We start from the raw sequence: 19,089 nt of genomic DNA on the forward strand, positions 1-19,089 counted from the left end.
GAGTTTTGGCTGAAGTCTGACTCACAGTAGGTCCAGTGTGTCCCTATGGTCATCCTGTGGTTATTTCCTAAGCCCCTGAATGTTGGAATAGGGCATGTTGGAAGAAGGAATACATATGGAGTAAGAGTTGAGAAAAGATAAAGGTTGAATGTGATCAGAATGTATTATATGCATATGGGAAATGGCCAAAGAAATAAAATTTAAATGTGTTAAATAATGAGTAGTAAACAAGTGCACTCTCTGTCCTTTGGCAACATTGGTGACATTGGCAGAATGAGACACAGAGCATCTTGTGAGCCTATATTTCAGGACTAGACCTTGGCTCTGGATAAAAATGGTGGCATCTGGGACAGAATGATGGCAGTGTACAAGGAAGAAGGACATTGATTGCAAAGACAATGAGGAGACAGCCAAGTAGGATGGGATGGCTGCAAAGGCTTCCACAGGAAAATCTCATCTATGATTTAGCTTCACTAGTCCCTGTGAGAGAGTAGCTCAGAGGGGAGATCCCTGTGTCCAACTTGGACATGGTATATGAAAGACTGGCTCACCAAGGAAAAAAATAATCCTTCTGGTGCCAATAAGCTCTCTTCTAGGGCTCTGGGTAATGACCTCAACTCTACACCAAGGCAGTGTGCATCTGTGTTAATACCCCAGAACCTCTCAGCTTCTATTCCTTGAGTTCCCCAGAAGGCTCTAAGAATTCATACCGGTTTGACTGCATATTGGTTTGAGGCTTACAACAGAAGTCCAGCTTAAGCTCAGAGAGGCATGATCCCTGCCCTTTCCCTTTGCATTATCAAAGCTCTGACCCTTAAAGTGGCTTAGAAAAAAAAAAAAAAAAACAAGGAATGTGTCTCAGGGGACAGGAGATGTGGCTCAGTTTGGAGAATGCTTGCCAAACACACACAAAACCCTAGGTTTGATCCTCAGGACAGCATAAGCCGGGAGCACTGGTGCATTCTGTAATCCTAGCACTGGAGAGAGAGAGATGCAGGAGGATCAGAATTCAAGGTCATCCTAGGCTACAGACCAACTTTAAGGCTGGCCAGAATACCTACAACTCTGTCTCAAAAAACAAAAACAAAAAATGGGAAATGGATGCAAGCATGCAATATTCCTAAAGCTTTCATCCCACTGAGTTTGACCCCTGGAGGAGAACCACACCAAGAGCCAGTCTGTCACCCGGGAATAACATAGAAATATGAACAAGCTCTGAATCTCGCACTTCCCAGACAACACACAGCTCTGAAGCATTGGCCCTTACCCAACAGTCAGCAGCTGCCCTCACGGCCCTTTTAAGGGAACAACAGGAAAATCCTTCTGTGAAAGGGAGGTTTTACAATACCAGTGCAAAGTATTCCAAAAAGTCATGAGCATAATAAAAATCTCTGTGGGTCAGTCAGAAAATACCTCTTATTCAAACATTAGTCCTGCTCTTGGGACTCGTCCATTTTTTTTCCTGGTCTTGGATGGTGTGAAAACGTTGGTGTGCTCCAGATGGATGCTGACTCGGTGCCCACAAATGGATTTCCCCAAAGGTTCTGCACAGTTGGTTTTCTTTCAGCTTTTCTTAATTTTCATTTATTTTTCTTCCATCCTCACCTTGGCATTGGGCCAATGCTTTGGGGTTGAATACATTTCAATCCCATTACCGATAAGTGGAGAAAGCCAGCCCACCTCGAAGTCATATCACATAATGAAGATTTTTCAGATGAGGGGATTATAGGTCATCAATATTCCCCAATTCTCATTTGCCCATAAATCCATCCAGGCACCAGCACACCAAATCCCCCGACAAGCTTTGTTCAACTCCAGGGTGCCTCCAATTTTCTTGAGGACTCTCTCAAAGTTCTCAAAACTGTCTTGAAACAAATTGAATTGTCATTCGGTACACAATTAAAAATCAAAACATATCACACAAGACTTTGAAGCAAGGTTTCTGAACCTGGGGTTTATAAATCTATGAATTAAAAAGTGAACTATTTGCACTTGAGCAAAACATTACATCATTTTTCCCATGAATCTCTGACTGAAGTGCAGTACTTTCTCCATTATGAATGTAGGCAACAAACCACAGTAGCAGCAATAGGATCTAGAATTTTCACTAATAAAACCCATTGATATTTTTAGTCACCTAATGATTGCTACATGTATCAAATGTTGTTAAATATTTATGCTCAATGTTACTCTAAAATCACAGTAATTATTAAACCCTCTGCTAGCTTGAGATTTAAAATGTCAGTAAATATACACATTTATTATGACATTATAAAATATTTCTTCACATTTAGATAGCTGTGTTTCAATATAATTATTTCCTTTGGAATCCCTCATATTTTTATTGATGTATATTTGTTGCTAATGGACTGACTGGGTTTCATAAGGACTTTACAGTGGGCATATATTCCTGAACATTATTTGTTATATATTTTACAGCTTTATACTGAATAGAAGTACATGAGCTATACAAAGCTGATGATTGTAGTGGGTCCACATAGATATGAATCCTGCTTTGAAAGGGGCAAATGTGAAGTGTGGGTGCAGAATGGAAGAAATGTAACAGGTCAAGAGTCTAATCCTGAGCCATTCTGTCTGAACTTACTGAGGCCAAGAAGTGTCTGAAGTTAAACAAGAATCCACCCATCCCTAAAACCAACACTTCTTAAACTACTGCTATGACTCCCAGAGTGAAGTCTGCTGTTTATTCCTGGATCCAGGAAGGTGACCTCTAAGTCTTTGATATTCCCTGTATGATGGGATTGTCTTTGGTGCTCATTGTGGCTCTTCTGACCACTTCTGACAGTTTGTGGTGACAGGGTAGAGACTGTGGGTAACCGCCCATGTTAACATAATGCTGCCCCAGTTGAAATTCCTAATACCAAAGCCAGGTGAGTTTCCTTTTGGGATTACTCCATAGGCAACATGTCCTGAGGATGTGGTCTCAGCATATGGGGCATTTCTAGGTTCTACCTATGGAACTCTTCCTTTGTGTGATTTTAATGGTTTCCTTCTCTGCAAGACACTGTATCCACAAGTAAAATAGCTTCCAGTGAGTTCTAGGAAAGCACCCAGAGAATTATTGAAACTGAGAATTATTAGAGAAATGCCCAAATTTCACAATTTGTGTCAGAAATGGGGACTGTGTTTTGCAGGACTCTTGCCTCTAACTTTCTAATTGGATTCTACTTTCTCATAATCAGGGTCTTGAACAATCTTGGTGGTCTGGAGAACTCTGCCCTCACGTCTTTTGGACTGGCTGAAAGAGGAAAATGCACACAGAAGTTAAATGGAAAGCTCATTGCAACACAGGTTCTAAAGACTGGACCAACAAGGAAAAAGACCCTTGTTGATCTTGTTCCCATTGGACCACATGGGATAGCAAGATCCTAAAGCACAACTCCCATCACATCTCTTCCCAGTTTCAGACCATATGTGGCTGTCCAGAGAAGACCTAAGAAAGTACACATTCCTGAGACCAGAATTCTAAGCCCTCCAGGGTCGTCCAGTGAGTTCACCACTCCTGGGTCTAACCGTGTCACTAGTAACACACCTCCAATTCATATAGCCAGTCCATCCATCGCATGGCATGTCCATCCAGTATGCTTCTGGTATAGTTCCATTTCTTTATGCTCTCACCCTTGTCCTATATTCCAATCTAGGCTCAGCCTAATGAATTAGCAATGACAGGAAGCTCTACTCTGGCCAATACCCCAAGGCCTGCCTTTAAGCTAAGTTCTTACCAAGGTCTGAACCCTGGCCACACATGGCAGGGCAAAAGCTAACTGTTTCCTACTTCAGTCTATATCAGGCCAACAGAGGAGAAAGGCCTCTTTCTTTGCTTGAACACCAGTTCTTTGTCAGTGAGTATTGGTAAGTTTATGTGTATTATGTGGACACATGCATGTCTATGGTGTACACATGTATGTGCATACATGAAGAGGACAGAGGACAATCCCAAGTGTTGTTCTTCAGACTCTGTCCACTTTTTCTTTACATGAGGATCTCTTGTTGTTCTAGAGTACACCAAGTAGACTAGGCTGGCTGGCCAGTGAACCCCCAGGAATCTGTCTCTTCAACCCCAGGACTGACATTATGGTGAGGTAGGTGCCACCACAGCCAGCTTTTCTGGCATGGTTTCTGGAGAGTCTTGTGCTTGCAAGTACCTGACTCACTAAGCCATCTGCTCAGCCCTGGACCCAAGCTCTTTATGGACCAAGGCTAAATCCCGAACTTAGGCTATCTAGTAGCTTAGGCTTCCCGATGTTTTTCCAACTCTTGGACTTGAGAGCAGACACCTGATAGTGGGGTTCCCGCTGTCTTCACAGCTTCACGTCACTCACGGCCTATCTGTGTATTTTGGCAAAAAAAAAAAAAATCATTGTCATTCCTGTTGTCTATTTTACATAACAGTTGGAAAATATTTACTCTTGGGGCAGGAGAAAGGGTTCAGTGCTTAAGAGCACTAGCTGCTCTTCCAGAAGACTCTGGTTCAATCCCCAGCACCCACGTGGCAACTGAACTGCAGTCCCTGGTGACCTGTGCCTCTGTGGGCACAGACATACATGCATGCAAAAATAAAAATAAACAAACTCTCAAAAATAAAGAAAATATTCACTCTTTGCCACCTCTTTCTTTAGAAGGGTTATGCTTGTTGTTGTTGTTGTTGTTGTTGTTGTTGTTGTTGTGTTGTGGAAGGACACATGATATCCTATACTCCTCTGATGGACTGAGTGCTGATCCACCTCTTGATTTGTGCTCAGCTGCATGGATTCTTCAATGATATTCTAACAAATGAACACAGTAAGAGACCTGAGATGCGTTTGTTTGACTTATAATCTGGTATTCAACCAGAGAAGCAAGTTCAGAGAGCAACAGTGTGTGTTCAGGGCTCACACTGTGCTGAGACTTTAGCTCAGAGCAAGGGCCTGGGACCCCAGAATGAATGCATAGGAGGAAGATCTTTAAAACAATCCACATCAGGGAGCTTGGCTCAGCACAGTCACAATTTAAAGGCCAGTCAAGATTACCTTGCAGTTAACCTTTGCTCTGTGACTGAAAATTTTAGCAGTCTTTTTTATGCAATAGAAACTGACTGAATCACCATGGGACACCTATGCTCAGCCCTGTACTAAACTCCCTGTGCCCCTATCTGTTCTAGGCCAGGACCCTAGAACCTAAACCACATTTGAAGAATTTAAACTCTCTCTGCTTTCTCTGGTTCCTTTTTTGCTTCTTATTATTTGTGCAATGAGGGATTTAACATCTATAAATATCACTCCTTCGGGGTTGTTAGTAATGCTATATATAAATGATTATAAATGTTCTACAGCAATTCTAGACATATTAAATATGTTTAATAAATAAGTCAGCCATCCCAGAGTGCTTCTTGGGAAATGGTATAAACACCGCTCCACTGAGTGGCTGCAGAAAGAAGGAAGCCCTGTGCTAGATCACCATCCATGTTTCTTAACTTTCTTCCCAGACCTTGTGTATCCTACCACGAGCTGTCAGCCTTCATTTCCATCCTGCTAGATGAAGGCCTCTCTTAGTCAGAACTGTGGTCTACTGATTTGTATCCTCAGCAGGCTGCACAGTATCAGGAATGGAATATATGCCCAATAAATGTCTATTAAATGGAAGAGTCAATGCCACATCAAACGGCTCCACCCCTCAGATCTAAGACCGGCCGTTGCCCCAGTTCCATAACAGCAGGTATGGCTAACTCTTCAGGGAGGGGCAAGTTATAGTAGCAACAAAGACCAGATAATTAAAACTTCTCTGGCAAAAAAAAAAAAAAGAATCTATGACATGGATGGACACAAAAACCTAATATTCCAATTGAGTCAAACATCTGGCAAAGGGACCACCCCTAAGAAGGCAGGACTACCCCTTAGAAAGCTGGCAATGGAAGGCTGCTTTCTTTTTTTTTTTTATTCGATATAATTTATTTACATTTCAAATGATTTCCCCTTTTCTAGCCCCCCCACTCCCCGAAAGTCCCTTAAGTCCCCTTCTCTTTCCCTGTCCTCCCACCCACCCCTTCCCACTTCCCCGTTCTGGTTTTGCCGAATACTGTTTCACTGAGTCTTTCCAGAATCAGGGGCCACTCCTCCTTTCTCCTTGTACCTCATTTGATGTGTGGATTATGTTTTGGGTATTCCAGTTTTCTAGGTTAATAACCACTTATTAGTGAGTGCATACCATGATTCACCTTTTGAGTCTGGGTTACCTCACTTAGTATGATGTTCTCTAGCTCCATCCATTTGCCTAAGAATTTCATGAATTCATTGTTTCTAATGGCTGAATAGTACTCCATTGTGTAGATATACCACATTTTTTGTATCCACTCTTCTGTTGAGGGATACCTGGGTTCTTTCCAGCATCTGGCAATTATAAATAGGGCTGCTATGAACATAGTAGAGCATGTATCCTTATTACATGGTGGGGAATCCTCTGGGTATATGCCCAGGAGTGGTATAGCAGGATCTTCTGGAAGTGAGGTGCCCAGTTTTCGGAGGAACCGCCAGACTGATTTCCAGAGTGGTTGTACCAATTTGCAGCCCCACCAGCAGTGGAGGAGTGTTCCTCTTTCTCCACACCCTCTCCAACACCTGCTGTCTCCTGAATTTTTAATCTTAGCCATTCTGACTGGTGTAAGATGAAATCTCAGGGTTCTTTTATGAGATACTGTATTGTCCCTTCACAGAATCTCTCTTCTCTCCAACCTCCTATCTCCAGTGAATTCCTTTGAGAGTCATGAGACTTGGCTGGGTCTGCTCTCCTTTCTCAGGCCTGAGTCAGATAGGAACAACTCTTCATTTTCCTTTTCTCTGTCACTTTCTTTCAGATTCTGGCTGGAACCTGCGACTTTTCTAATGTTTTGGGCTTCCTGGCTCTTTCTCTAAAGCCTCCCTCCCCATCCTGTAGTTGCTTGTCAGCCATGTTGTGCCTGGCCTCCATGCCTGCTTAAACAGTATGACTTCTCTCTCTCTCTCTCTCTCTCTCTCTCTCTCTCTCTCTCTCTCTCTCTCTCTCTCTCTCTCTCTCTCTCCCCTCTCATCTATTTTCTTCCTCCAGGAAGCCACTGAGATCTGCAGCCTTCCTGCCTGAGATTGGGAAGCTTCTTTTAAACTCTAATAAGACTGCCCTTGAGTTTTAAAATTAAAAACAAAAATGGATGACTTGATCAACCATCCATTGACTAAGTGAATCAAAAAAGGAGAAAGAGAAAGGAAGAAGACATAGAAGACAAGGGTGGGAAATCAATAGGTAGATGGGGGAGAGATGAGGACCTGTCTACCCTTGGAAGGATCAGAGGGATGGTGGTGTGTTGACGGGTGATCATTAAGAATGTCCACCTACTTCACATTTGCTTCTTCTTCAATCCCCTGGGGTTCCCATTCATTTCTCTCCTTTCATAATCAACTTCAGGGTTTATTTCAAGTGTCCCTTGGAACAAATATCAAAGCCCAAACTGGTGTGCGAGGGTTTCTCACGTTCTAATTATGGGGCACACTTCTGAGTGACGTAGGAGCTGAGAGGAGCTGAAGAAAGCCCGCGCTGCTGAAAGAAAATGAGATACATGACATTTGGAAAAGGAAGCCAATTTTCTTTAACTGAAACTGTTGCCTCTGTAACCCATATTATAAATCCAATAAATTCACATAATGCTATGGTAAATCTCTCACAAGAGAGAGGAGGGAAGGGGGGAAGAAAAATACAAGGGAGTCTTTACAACCCTTTCTAAAGCCGCCCTTTCCTTTTATAAAAACAAATTGCTTTGATCCCTGGGATGATTATCAAGGCTCAGAGTGCATGGATTCGAATACAGATTCTACTGAGTCAAAGTGGAGCTGACTGTGAAAGTTGTAGACTCAGCCCTTCCCTGGCAGAGACAGAGATGGTAATACCTACTTCACAGCTGTGAACAGAACCTGATAGCACAGAGAAGGCTCTTAGGAATCTGCCAGACACGTGGTACATACATGACACACATGAGCAGTTACTGGTATTTTTTTTCCACATGTGCTTGCCAGGCACAGAGAACAATACCAGGATCTGGGTGATATAAGGGTTGCAAATAGATCCAGCACTGCTCGGAACATTCTTAAACTCCTCCACCACCTCGGCCACTAACAGTGTCCACGCTCATCACCTCCAATAATCCTGACCAGGACATTTCTCAAGTTAAATGGCATGCAACCCAATATCATGCAACCCAAATATAGATATGGTCCAGCCTCCATGTAATTTTTTTTTACTCACTTTACATCCCAATTGCTGCCCCCTTCTGGTCCCCTTTCACACAACCTCTCCCTCATTTCCTCTTTCCTTCTCCTCTAAGAGCTGTGGAGGACCCCCTCCCCTCTTCCTGGCACATCTAGTCTCTCTGCAGGGCTAGGCACATCCTCTCCCACTGAGGCCAACCAAGGCAGTCCAAATAGAAGAGCATATCCCACAGACAGGTAAGAGCTTTTGAGATAGCCCCAGCTCCACTTGTTGGGGGATCCACATGAAGACCAAGCTGCACATCTGCTACTTATGTGCAGGGAGGGCTAGCTCCAGCCCCTGTATACTCTTTGGTTGGTGGTTCAGTCTCTGAGAGCCCCTAAGTGTCCATGTTAGTTGACTCTGTTAGTCTTCCTGTGGAATTCCTATCCCCTTCAGGGCCCTCAATCCTTCCCCCAAACTCTTCCATAAGAGTTTCTGAGCGCCACCCAATGTTTGGCTATGGGTCACTATGTCTGTTTCAGGCAGCTGCTGGACTGCTCTCTCAGAGAACAATTACACTAGGCTCTTGTCTCCAAGCATAGTAGAGTATCATTCATAATGTCAGGGATTGGTATTTACCCAATGCATGAGAGAGATGATTCCCTCAAGTTTTCCTCTGCCCTACACACACACACACACACACACACACACACACACACAAATAAATAACAAATAAGAAAATAAATAAATAAATAAATAAATAATCAAATAAATGAATAAATAAAATCTTTTTTAAAGAAACTACTCAGTAATTAAGAAATAATTATAGGGATCTCCAGGCCCCGCAAGAGGCCAGAGGGGCACCTGGGAGGCTGGCTGGGAGGAGTCAGTGTGCTCTGGCGAGTCCAGCAGGCCCCAGGGCGGGAGCCTTCAGGTGTCTGCTTCCAGATCTGAACAGCCTGGGCCACAGCACTTGGTCTCCAGGAAGTGCAAGAGGCCTGTTGTGCACCCAGAGTCAGGCTGGGAGGACACAGCATGCTCCAGTGGGTCTGGCCAAACAGAGCTTAGGTTCCAGTCCTGAGGCCCCTGGCGGGAGCCTTCAGATCTCCGCTTCAGGATCCAGAACAGCCTGGGCTACAACACCACAACTCCAGGCCCTGCAAGAGGCCAGAGGGGCACCCGGGAGGCTGGCTGGGAGGAGTCAGTGTGCTCTGATGAGTCCAGCAGGCCCCAGGCGGGAGCCTTCAGGTGTCTGCTTCAGGATCTGAACAGCCTGGGCCACAGTACCCTGTCTCCAGGCAGTGCAGGAGGTCAGCTGTACACCAGAGGCCAGCTGGGAAGAGGCAGCTTGCACTGGTGAGTCCAGCATTGACAACAAGACCAACTAACACCAATGAGAACTAGATGGCAAAAGGCAAACACAGGAACATCACTAACAGAAATCAAGGCAATATGGCAGCATCTGAACCCAATTCTCCTTTAACATCATGTCCTGGATACCCCATCACACCAGAAAAACAAGATTTGGATTTAAAATCACTGGTCATGATGCTGGTACAGGAACACATGTAGGACATACTTAAAGAAATTCAGGAGAAAATGGATCAAAAGTTAGAAGCCCTTACAAGGGAAACACAGAAATCATTGAAAGAAACTCAGGAGAATACAAAAGCCAATAATGAGGAAACACAAAAAACACTTAAAGAAATACAGGAGAACTTTGGTCACCAGGCTGAGGTCATGAAAGAGGAAACACAAAAATCTCTTAAAGAATTACAGGAAAACACAAACAAGCAAGTGAAGGAGCTAAGCAAAACCATCCAGGATCTAAAACCAGAAGTAGAAACAACTAAAAAAACTCAAAGGGAGACAACTTTGGAGATAGAAAACCTTGGGAAGAAATCAGGGGACATAGATGCAAATATCAACAACAGAATACAAGAGATAGAAGAAAGAATCTCAGATGCTGAAGATACCATAGAAACCATGGACTCAACAGTTAAAGAAAATGCAAAATGCAAAAAGCTTGTAACCCAAAACATCCAGGAAATCCAGGACACAATGAGAAGACCAAACCTAAGGATTATAGGCATAGATGAGAGTGAAAATTTACAACTTAAAGGGCCAGCAAATATCTTCAATAAGATTATGGAAGAAAACTTCCCTAACCTAAAGAGAGAGATGCCCATGAATATACAAGAAGCCTACAGAACTCCAAACAGACTGGACCAGAACAGATCACTATGGAGTAAACGTGGTCTTCAATAGCAACAAAAACAACAGAAAACCCACATACACGTGGAAACTGAACAATATTCTACTCAATGATACCTTGGTCAAGGAAGAAATAAAGAAAGAAATTAAAGACTTTTTAGAATTTAATGAAAATGAAGACACAACATACCCAAATCTATGGGACACAATGAAAGCAGTGCTAAGAGGAAAACTCATAGCCCTGAGTGCCTCCAAAAAGAAAATGGAGAGAGCATACACTAACAGCTTAACGACACACCTGAAAGCCCTGGAACAAAAAGAAGCTATTTCACCCAGGAGGAGTAGAAGGCAGGAAATCATCAAACTCAGGGCCGAAATCAATCAAGTAGAAACAAAGAGAACCATACAAAGAATCAACAAAACCAGGAGCTGGTTCTTTAAGAAAATCAACAAGATAGATAAACCCTTAGCCAGATTAACCCAAAGGGCACAGAGACAGTATACAGATTAACAAACTTAGAAATGAAAAGGGAGATATAACAACAGAAACTGAGGAAATTCAAAAAATCATTAGATCCTACTACAAAAGCCTATACTCAACACAACTGGAGCATATGGAGGAAATGGACAGTTTCCTAGACAAATATCATACACCAAAACTAAATCAGGATCAAATAGATCATCTAAACAGTCCCATAACACCTGAAGAAATAAAAAGGGTCATAGAAAGTCTCCCAACCAAAAAAAGCATGGGACCAGATGCCTTCATTGCAGAATTCTATCAGACCTTCATAGAAGACCTAACACCAATACTCTTCAAACTATTCCACAAAATAGAAACAGAAGGAACTCTATCCAACTCGTTCTATGAAGCCACAATTACACTGATACCAAAACCACACAAAGATCCAACAAAGAAAGAGAACTTCAGGCCAATTTCCCTTATGAATATTGATGCAAAAATACTTAATAAAATTCTTGCCAACCGAATCCAGGAACACATCAATATGATCATCGACCATGATCAGGTAGGTTTCATCCCAGGGATGCAGGGATGGTTCAATATAAGGAAATCCATCAATGCAATCCACTACATAAACAAACTCAAAGAAAAAAACCATATGATCATCTCATTAGATGCAGAAAAAGCATTTGACAAAATTCAGCATCCTTTCATGCTAAAAGTCTTGGAAAGAACAGGAATTCAAGGCCCATACCTAAACATCGTTTAAGCAATATACAGCAAACCAGTAGCCAACATCAAACTAAACGGAGAGAAACTTGAAGCAATCCCACTAAAATCAGGGACTAGACAAGGCTGTCCTCTCTCTCCATATCTTTTCAATATAGTACTTGAAGTTCTAGCTAGAGCAATTAGACAACATAAGGAGGTCAAAGGGATACAAATTGGAAAGGAAGAAGTCAAATTATCACTATTTGCAGATGACATGATAGTCTACTTAAGTGACCCGAAAACCTCCACCAAAGAACTCCTACAGCTGATAAACAACTTCAGCAAAGTGGCTGGTTATAAAATCAACTCAAGCAAATCAGTTGCCTTCCTATACTCAAAGGATAAGCAGGCTGAGAAAGAAGTTAAGGAAGTGACACCCTTCACAATAGCCACAAACAATATAAAGTATCTTGGTGTGACTCTAACCAAACAAGTGAAAGATCTATACGACAAGAACTTCAGGTCTCTGAAGAAGGAAATCGAAGACATCAGAAAATGGAAAAATCTGCCATGCTCGTGGATCGGCAGGATTAATATAGTTAAAATAGCCATCTTGCCAAAAGTGATCTACAGATTCAACACAATCCCCATCAAAATCCCAACTCAGTTCTTCACAGAGTTAGAAAAGGCAATTATCAAATTCATCTGGAATAACAAAAAACCCAGGATAGCTAAAACTATTCTCAACAACAAAAGAAATTCTGGGGGAATCAGTATCCCTGACTTCAAGCAATACTACAGAGCAATAGTGTTAAAAACTACATGGTATTGGCACAGTGACAGACAAGTGGACCAATGGAATAGAATTGAAGACCCAGAAATGAATCCACACACCTATGGTCACTTGATCTTCGACAAAGGAGCTGAAAACATCCAGTGGAAAAAAGATAGCCTTTTCAACAAATGGTGCTGGTTCAATTGGAGGTCAGCATGCAGAAGAATGCAAATTGATCCATTCTTATCTCCATGTACTAAACTCCACTCCAAGTGGATCAAGGACCTCCACATAAAACCAGACACACTGAAACTAATAGAAAAGAAACTGGGGAAAACCCTTGAGGACATGGGCACAGGGGAAAAGTTCCTGAACAGAACACCAATAGCTTATGCTCTAAGATCAAGAATTGACAAATGGGACCTTATAAGATTACAAAGTTTCTGTAAGGCAAAGGACACTGTTAAAAGGACAAAATGGCAACCAACAAATTGGGAAAGGATATTCACCAACCCTACATCTGATAGCGGGCTAATATCCAATATATACAAAGAACTCAAGAAGTTAGACCCCAGGGAACCAAATAACCCTATTTAAAAAATAGGGTACAGATCTAAACAAAGAATTTTCACCTGAAGAAATTCAGATGGCCGAGAGGCACCGTAAGAAGTGCTCAACATCATTAGTCATTAGGGAAATGCAAATCAAACCAACCCTGAGATTTCACCTTACAACAGTCAGAATGGCTAAGGTCAAAACCTCAGGAGACAGCAGGTGTTGGCGAGGATGTGGAGAAAGAGGAACACTCCTCCACTGCTGGTAGGGCTGTAAGATGGTACAACCACTTTGGAAACCAGTCTGGCGGTTCCTCAGAAAACTGGACATGACACTTCCAGTGGACCCTGCCATACATCTCCTAGGCATATAGCCAAAGGATTCCCCGGCATGCAATAAAGACACATGCTCCATTATGTTCATAGCAGCCTTATTTATAATAGCCAGAAGCTGAAAAGAACCCAGATGCCCCTCAAAGGAGGAATGGATACAGAAAATGTGGTATATTTACACAATGGAATACTACTTAGCAATTAGAAACAATGAATTCACAAAATTTTTAGGCAAATGGTTCGATCTGGAAAATATCATCCTAAGTGAGGTAACCCAGTCACAAAAGAATACACATGGAATGCAATCTCTGATAAGTGGATATTAATTAGCCCAGAAGCCCTGAATACCCAAGGCACAAATCGCATAACAAATGACTCCCATGAAGAAGTATGGAGAAGGTCCTGATCCTGGAAAGGATTGATCTAGCTTTGGAGGAGAATATAAAGACAGAGGAAAAAGGAGGGAGGTGATTGGAGAATGGATGGAGAGAAGAAGGTTTATGGGACAAATGGGGAGGGGGGATCCAGGAAAGGGGAAATCATTTGGAATGTAAACAAAGAATATAGAAAATAAAAATATTTAAAAAAAAACAAAGAATATAGAAAATAAAAATATTTAAAAAAAAGAAAGGGAAAAAAAAGAAATAATATAGGGCCGTGGGAGATAGACAAATTAGCTGGTAAAATGCCCAGTGCACAAGCATCAGAGCCTGAGTTTGGATCCCGTGGACCCACAGGAAAAGCCAAGGTTGGCCATTTGTAACCCTGATGTTGCAGTAGGGAGGGGGAGGGTATGGCAACAGCACATACCCAGAGCTTACAGACGAGCTATGTAGACATTCCAGGGGCCCATGGCTCAGTGGAAGATGCTGTTCCTAAAAGAAAAGATGAAAAGACTGGACATGGCGGGACTGGACTTTAAGCCCAGCATTTGGAAGGCTGAAGACTGAAAGAGGCAGATCCCTGAGAGTATAGCACACCAACCTTGAAGTCTCTTAGAGTTCCAGGCCAGAAACTGAAAAATATAAGGTGAGGAGCAACAGTGGAAAACATGGAAAACACCTAAGGATAATCTCTCTCTCTCTCTCTCTCTCTCTCTCTCTCTCTCTCTCTCTCTCTCTCTCTCTCTCTCCCTCCCTCCCTCTCTCTCTCTCTCTCTCTCTCACACACACACACACACACACACATACACACACTTATCTGCTATACACATGTATGCATAGATAATAGAGACATTAAACAGAGAAAGAAGAAATATAAAATATGCAGTCTGGGTTAGGGATCTCAACAGTGGTAGCATACTTAAAACTTCAAAGTACCTTGTTTGGGCTCCAGTACCAGAAAAATATAGACAGTCTGTGACTCTCTTTCTCTGACTTACAATTCCTCTGTGCAAAAGTGATTCTCTACATTCAGTAGAGACTGTGCTCTAGAGTTTGATACTTTGCCTCTTCATGGGCCAACCTTGTGCAGTTTAATTTTCTCTCTCCATACTGAGCAGTATCAGCAACACTCCTCATCAGCCCTGCAAGGAAGGAAAACAACCCTGACTCCAGAACGTGCTGTGATGCTAAGTGAGAGTGCCCAGCAGGCCTGGTTATTAAATGCATTTTCAACCTATGATATTTTCAACATAATGATGGGCTTATCAGAATGCACTCCAAGCATTGGTCATGGAGAATCTGTACTCCAAATATTTACTCACTCCCTCAAAGAAAGAAGCATGTTCCTAATACCCACTGCCAGCTTTCTATATTCCGCATGTGCCATTTACCCAACACTCTCTCTGCTTCACCCTCTCCTGAGGCTTCCTATTCCTTTCCCATCCACACAGTCCCATATTAGTGTTTCACTGCATAGATCAAGTCAACCTTTAGACTTCCTTGGTGCTTTCTTTCCATCTCACATATTAACTAGATTCGAAAAGAAACAAAAGACCATCTTAAAGGAAGTCTAGCATGCAAAAGAAAAGACCAAGATTGTAGGATGAAAGTCCAAGGACTATTTGGGGCAGGTTGACTCATCTCCAGTCGGGTCTGTAAATGCAAGGATGTGTCTCCTCATGGGCTGAATGTTAAGTAGCCTGGCATGAGGAGACTCAGCCTCTCAAACTATAGGTCATTCCTCAACAGCCTCACAATTGAATATGGAGGGATGTGAAATTTTCACAACAGTCAAAGATGTCTGAACATGCAAAGACCAAGACTTAATTCAAATGAGGGACACCCAAACCAGAGCAGTTTCCAGCAGGGCTCCTGTGTTGCTCAGTGCAATTACATTGCTGTCTTGCCTCTGAATATGTGAGCACTGTACTCACAATGTGAAGGCTTAGTACCGTGCACATACTCAGTCTACACAATGTCAGTCAACGTTGAGTTGAAGCACCTCAGCTCAGATTTGAGATGCTTGTCCATATCCTACCACCACCATAGCCCCTTCACCAAAAAGTCACAGCCTAGACAAAAGGTGAGCAAAGAGAATGCTTAAAAAATGTGATAAGGATGCTGAAATGTAGTTCTCCACAATTGATAGCTTCTGGTGGGAGTGCATGTAGGGAAGAACTCAGTTTTCTTTAAGAGGCTAGCTGCTGGGAGTTTGATCATGTTCCAGTGAATATATGCGTATCACACATCAGACTTATTGGTGGTTGTTTCTTCTTCTTCTTCTTCTTCTTCTTCTTCTTCTTCTTCTTCTTCTTCTTCTTCTTCTTCTTCTTCTTCTCTTACTCCTCCTTCTCCTCTTCTTCTCTTCCTCTTCCTCCTCCTTCTTCTTCTGCTGTTCCTCCTCCTTCTCCTCCTCCTCCTATTCTTCATATTCCTCCTTCTCCTTCTTTCTTCTTCTTTTTGAGGTTGGGAAGATCACAACGGTGAGGTGGCCCTAGGAGAACTGGGGAGTGTGATTGATGTTCATGATGTAAAAGTCCCAATTAATCAATAAAACTATTATAAAAGGAAAAAAGAATTGCAGCATTTTTACTATGAGTACAAAGTTTCTCTGACTATTGAACATAATGGAAAGCAAAGATTTCATATTTTCCTCACCATGTCAAATTATTATACCTTAGGGTTGTGCTATCAGAATGTCGGATTTTAAAACTGCTATTTGAGGCTATAGGCAGTACTTTTTTTAACTGTCCAGTGTGTTAGCCCCTGCAGTGTACTCAACAAACCGATTTTCTTCCTTGAAAAAAAGACCAAACTATTTGACCTCAGATGGATATGGCCAAAGAAAAACATCTCCATGATATATTATAGTCAAGATGTCAAAATGACAAAGCAAAAAAAAAATGATGTTAGAGTTACAGGAAGAAGCACCAGCTCGCCTACAAGAGCGGAAGTCTGAGGACAACATCAGGTCATTCATTGTCACCCTTCAAATCCAGGAAAGCATAGAGGGATATATGTCAGGCCCTGAAGCTAAATAAGTACTAACCAAGATTACTACATCGAGCCAAGCTATATTTTAACATGGACAAAGAAATAGGAACATTTCACGATAGGCACACACTGAGACACTTCATAACCACCAAGCCAGTACTACAGAAGATGTCTACAGGAATGCTATACACAGAGGAGGGAGAAAGATGATCAGGAGAACATGAAAAAAATTGATTTCTTGAGAGCAATGGATGATAAAGGAGGATTTCTTGAGAGCAATGGATGAATGAAGGAGAGTTGGGAATAGATCCATCATGTCGTACAGGGAATAGATTCATCAAGTCTAACACAGTAGACCAGCTATGATACTAACAGAGGAGAAAGAAAAATCCAACAAAGATCATCTAACCAAACAGAAAAAACAACTGAGGAATTCACAAGAATTAGTAAACACATGCCAAAAATAACCTTAAATGCAAATATTCCCAACTAGCCAATACAGAAATGTAAACTGGATGAATGGATGGATGGATGGATGGATGGATGGATGGATGGATGGATGAATTAGATCTAACTATCTTCTGACTTTAAGGAACAGTGTGACAGGTAAAAACACACTACAACTCAAATATGAAAGGCAATCCATCTAATGAACACATACCAATATGAGTGGGTGCAGCTGTTTTGATATCTGATGATATAAACATCAGACAAAAATGAGTCTAAGGAGATAAATAAAGCAGCTACATACTAACAAAAGGAACGCAGGATTCTGCTCTGCGAGAGAGAATCAGAGAGACAATGAGAAAGAAAAAGACACAGAGAGGGAAGAAGGAAAGGGTAGATCTGGGAGGAGCTGAAGTGGGAGTGGATATGGTCAAAATATACTGCACAACTTTCTCTAAGAATTAATAACATGTATCAGTTCAGAAACAAGATATGACAATTATAAATACATGCTTTGAAATGTGGGGCTTGTGATGGTTTGTATATGCTCAGCCCAGGAAATGGCACTATTAGTAGGTGTGGTCTTGTTGGAGTGGTTGTGTCACTGTGGGTGTGGGCTTTAAGACCCTCATCCTAGCTGCCTGGAAGCAAGTATTCTGCTAGCAGCCCCCAGATGAAGATGTAAAACTCTCAGCTCCTCCTACACCATGCCTGCCTAGATGCTGCCCTGCTTCCTGCCTTGATGATAAAGGACTGAACCTCTGAACCTGTAATCCAGCCCCAATTAAATGTTGTCCTTATAACAGTAGCCTTGGTTATAGTGTCTGTTCACAGAAGAAACCCCTTACTAAGACAGGGCTCTAAATTTTATAAGAACAAGCATTATTGAACATGAAAGGTCAACCAGGATTGGTGAAATAAGAGTGGGTGGTTTGAATAACCCACTTCCATCTTTAGATAAGCCATGCAAACTAAAACTTAACAAAACCAGTATTGTATTACACCATAGATCAAATGGACTCAACAGATTATACAGAACAATTTATCCAAGAGAAACAGAGTATATGTTCTTCTCAGTAGTCCATGGACCTTCTCTAGATTAGATCATATTTTAGGCTACCCATTTGGTCTTCCAAATACAAAAAAAAAAGAAAGAAATAATTTTTAGTATCTTGCCAAATAATAGAATAAATCTAGGAACCAACAACAAGAGAAACCATAAGCATATATAGAGAGTGTTGAAAACTTACACTCAACACATTCTCTCTGGAGGGGAACAGCTAGGAGTGCATGCACAGGGCATAGGATCAGTGGAGCAGCTGGGATGGAAGTCTTCCCACCACCATTTGCACTGGAGAGCCAGGCAGCTCCACAGCCTTCTGTGAACAGTCCGCCAGGAGAGAGTTATCTCCCAGCAGTGCTTTCACTCTAAGCACGGAGGTGAGATCTCCACCTTCTCTCTGGAGGGGAACAGCTGGGAGCGCACAGGACAATCAGTGGAGCAGTTGGGACAGAGGTCTCAGGCTGTCATTTGCACCAGGGAGCCAGGCAGCTCCACAGACTTCCGTGCACAGACCCTGCCAAAAAAGAGTTGGTCTCCCAGGAGTACAGACACAGGCTTACAGGCCCACAGGAGGGAAAGTTCGAGCCAGAGACAGCAAGACCAAATAACACCAGAGATCTAAAGGCAAGCACAAGAACCCTACCAACAGAAACCAAGGCTACTTGGCAACATTAGAACCCAGTTCTCCCACCACAGCAAGTCCCAGATACCCCAACACACTGGAAAAGTAAGATTCAGATTTAAAAATCCTGTCTCATGATGCTGATAGAGGGCTTCAAAAAGGACTTAAATAACTTCCTTAAAGAAATACAGGAAAACATGGATCAACAGATAAAAGTCCTTAAAGAGGAAACACAAAAATCCCTTAAATAAATACAGGAGAACATGGGTCACCAGGCAGAAGCCCTTAAAGAAGAAACACAAAAAATCCCTTGAAG

This window comes from Apodemus sylvaticus, chromosome 5 (assembly GCF_947179515.1).
Source record: "Apodemus sylvaticus chromosome 5, mApoSyl1.1, whole genome shotgun sequence".
Lineage (NCBI taxonomy): Eukaryota > Metazoa > Chordata > Mammalia > Rodentia > Muridae > Apodemus > Apodemus sylvaticus.